The sequence below is a fragment of the Pygoscelis adeliae genome, unplaced genomic scaffold (genome assembly GCF_000699105.1).
Source record: "Pygoscelis adeliae isolate BGI_AS28 unplaced genomic scaffold, ASM69910v1 Scaffold270, whole genome shotgun sequence".
Taxonomy (NCBI): Eukaryota; Metazoa; Chordata; class Aves; order Sphenisciformes; family Spheniscidae; genus Pygoscelis; species Pygoscelis adeliae.
This window is the reverse complement of record NW_008823916.1, coordinates 1999257-2002844: the sequence shown is the minus strand read 5'-3', so window position 1 is coordinate 2002844 and position 3588 is coordinate 1999257. Positions and strand designations below refer to the sequence as shown.

Genomic DNA, 3588 nt, shown 5'->3' with positions numbered 1-3588 from the left:
CAGCTCCCTGCTCGGCGGATGGAGCCCCGTGCTGCCTGGCTCCGGTGAAGAGAAAATAGGAGCGGGGGGGGAGAAAAAATTGTATATTAAATGGATGGGGGCTGCCTGGAATCGCAACCAGTCCCTCTGCAGCCTCCTTCCCAAATCCGAGGGACAGACAAGCTTAGATCCCCCCACAGCCCCGTCCGGCGGCCCTTCCCGGTCTCATCCTCCCTTCCCACGGCCCAGGCTCCGTCTGGCCGGAGCTTAAGTCCCTCCTTTTTGCCCCCCTCCGCCTCTCCCCCTTCCCTAATTATGTACAAAACACTTCTTAGAATAAAATGGCCAGGCTGGGCTCCTCCCTGCTTTCCTCTTCCCCATTCATCCTCTCCAGACCGCTCCAAGCCCCTCCCCCGGTGGCAAGCCCAGCCTCTCGCTTCCCTCCTGGAGCCCTTTTCATTTTTATTTCTAACCCCCTCTCCATTCTCCCTGCTGCCTCTGCTCCTTCCCCCGATGGCTACGAACTGAGCAGCAGAAGAGAGGGGAGGGCACAGGAATAAGGGAAGGGAGGAAAAAAACAAGAAAAAAGAAAAAGAAAGAGGGGGGAAAAAAGGATTCTTTTTTTTTTTTTTTTTTTTTTTTTTTTGCCTCTGCCCTTAATGCCCGCGATCTGGATCAAGGAAGGGGATTTTCTGTCTGAGCATGAAAAGGACTGCTAGAGCCCCAGGATTTTCACGCCTGCATTATCAGCCCAGCACCCAGTATGCCAGCTGGACAGAGAAGCTCTCCCACAAGTTCCTACCGAGCCGAATAAAACCCACGGGCGACCAGATCTCCGCCAGAGAGGGACATTAGCATCAGGTAAGGCGAGCGCTGCGCTGCGGCTGCAGCGATGCCCCTGCCCCGGCGCCGGCTGCGGGCGCCGACCGGCCCCGCCCTGGGCAGCACAGAGTTATGGGGGGCCGGGGGGGCCGGGTAGGTGGGCTGGATGGCAGAAGTCCTGCAGCCCGGTTAGCGATTGTGTGTGCGGTGAGCCTGGGGGTCGAGGCTCGCCGGCAGCGGGAGGACTGGGAAGACCGGGAACACTGGATCCTACTGGGGAAAGACGCAGCCCCTGGAGGATGCCCGGCAATAGGGGTTCAGCCCCCGACTCGGCTGGGCTGGCGGCGAGGAGGAGGTGGAGGTGGGGGTGGGAGGTAGCCAGGCTCCATCTGTATTCCGGAGTATCGATACATCCCGGAGGTGGGGGGGGGACCATCCCCAAGGAGATGGTGTCATCTCCACTTAATCCAGTGCTCTGTTTTCGCAAGTGACAAGCAAATTGCGGAGGAAAAGGAAAGTCTGTCGCCTTGAATCCCACACTGGGCTGATTGCCTCTACTTCTAGTGGGGACCGGGAGACAGTGGCAGAGCCGGGGGAGGGCAGCGATGGCGGGGGGGCTGCATCCCACCGCGCAGGAGATTGGTTTTCCCTGGCTCAGCTCTCAGCGCTGCTTGCGAGGCTGGTGTGGAGCATAACTTTGCCTTTTCCAGTCCATGGGGAATAGGGGGACAGAGGGCATCTCCACGCCATTACATCATCGCCGAGGTCCAGCACAGCCTGGGTCTAAAGACCCAACGGTGATCCAAAGAGAGGAAGGCTGTAGGTGTGAGTGTGTTTTGGCTTTGGAAAGTCCCCCTGTGCTTTTACCTGGGAGTGGGGAAGGGGAGGGGGTGTCACTTCTTAGATGCAGTTTCCTCTTCATGGAGAGAAACAAGCAGCAGATGAAATGCTGGCAGTCTTCATGTATGAATTTAGTCTTCTGACTGACATCTGCACTAGGTAGGACAGAAGGGTCCTTCATGCTTTACTCTGGCTGCTCATCTGGGTGCATAATAATAATTTGTTAATGGCAGTAAAGCTGCTTTCCCAAGAGTTGTAGAGAAGTATTTGGGGGATGGTGAGAGGAGGAGGTAGTGAGTAAAGAGGAGATGAGGCTTTGGTGTAAGAAATATGAAAGATTTTTTTTTTTTTAATTCTTTATAAAGAAAAGAGATTGATCAGATCTGCCTGTGAGTGACAGACGGACAAACCCGTGCTCTCCCCCTCCCACATGCCACACAGACAAGCAGTTGTGGTCTCCTTTGCATGCATGTACACGCTAAGCACACAAAACACATGCTGTTGAACTCGCAGAGTCTACCCCATGCTTAAATACAGCATCTTGGTCTCGCTCTCACATGGATGTAGGCACCTTTTCAAGCTATGCAGCCCCGCAGTTCCCCCGCACTCAGACACACAGGCTTGATCTACACATGAACACACACCGTAATGTGCAGAAATAACTGCATTGATATTCTCATTATGCGAATCAAACATTCAGACATTCACATGAGCATACACACGCTGTCTTCTTTGCAGGTCTCTCAGTAGGTGGTTTGTTCCTCCAGCGTAGTCTTCTCCCTTCTAGTTAGTTCCAGGCATTGATTTGGGGTTTGTCCGACTCCCACGCCCTTTGGGACCCGGTGGAAAAAACTCGCTATGTTTTGTGTGTCTACGTTTGTTTTACCGCTCTTTGCGTGTTCCCAGGACTCAGTAACGATTTCACTACTGGAAAAGGCAGACAAGCAGCAGACAGGGGACCCGGGGAATGGCTGGGGGGAGCAGTGGCAATCCCATACCCATCATGCCCTCTCTAGTCAAGAGCTGGAGTCTGTGAGTATGGGAAGTGCTCTGCTCGAGTTACGTTGGTTTTTTCCACGTGTGAGTGTGCATGTGAGCAAAACCACATATGCATCTATAGCCAAAACACACACGGTGCAAGGCTCCACTTCGGTCTTACCCTGGTTCAGAGCAGAACCCTCTCATCCTTAGACCACAAATACTCCCGTGCCTTTGGAAGCCCCTTCGATCAGAAACGGCATAGTAGCGCAGGGGAGATGATGTCACTGGTGTTAGACGTATTTATTCAACATCCCCCTCTGACCTTCCTCCCCTTCCCCTCTTTCCATAGGGCCTAGTGAGGAGGCTGTGCAACCCTCCAAGAGCAGGAGTATAATGAGGCTGACTAAAGTCCATGTTAAAACTTTGGAGAGGAGGAACGTATGGTGAATTGGCTTGCTATAGGTAAAAGGTGTTCCAAAAGAGATGACGGAGAGTGTATCTGTGTTCCCTCCTCACCTCCACTGTTTACTACGTTGGAAGTATGTGTAAAGCTGATGCTAAACGCTACGTGGGAATGGGTCTGCCAGCAGACAATAATGATTGTTGTCTGCGTAACAGAAATAGTTCAAAGCCAAACCCTCCTGCCTTTGCTCAGGCAGAAGTCCCACTGCCTGCTTTGAGTGCGTTGCTCGGGAAAGCACTGCAGAGCCTGACTCCAGTCGAGAACCGGCGCATCCGTGTCCGTCCCCCTGCCCACCTCCAGAAGTGGACGTGGATTTCTAGAGTTTATCCAGGGCTTTCTGTCGACACGGTATTTACAGCTGATGCAGAGACGTTAAGAAGGCAGGAAAAAATCGCAAACGATCAGAAATGAGGGTGAAGAGCCCCAAAAGCACCCCGAGGCATGGCATTCGTAGACGGAAAACCAGGGAGGGACCGGCGGGGGGGAGCGCTCCGCCACAGATC

At 53.6% G+C, this 3588-nt stretch overlaps 1 protein-coding gene across 1 annotated transcript in view; it reads left to right on the top strand.

Annotated features, from left to right (window-relative positions):
• Positions 1–616: 616 nt before the first annotated feature.
• BRINP1 (bone morphogenetic protein/retinoic acid inducible neural-specific 1) overlaps positions 617–3588 on the top strand; it is an 88165-nt gene continuing 85193 nt past the window's right edge. Inside the window, exon 1 of the mRNA XM_009319327.1 lies at positions 617–840. The gene's annotated coding sequence lies outside the window, so the exon portion shown is untranslated. The remainder of the gene's footprint in view (positions 841–3588) is intronic.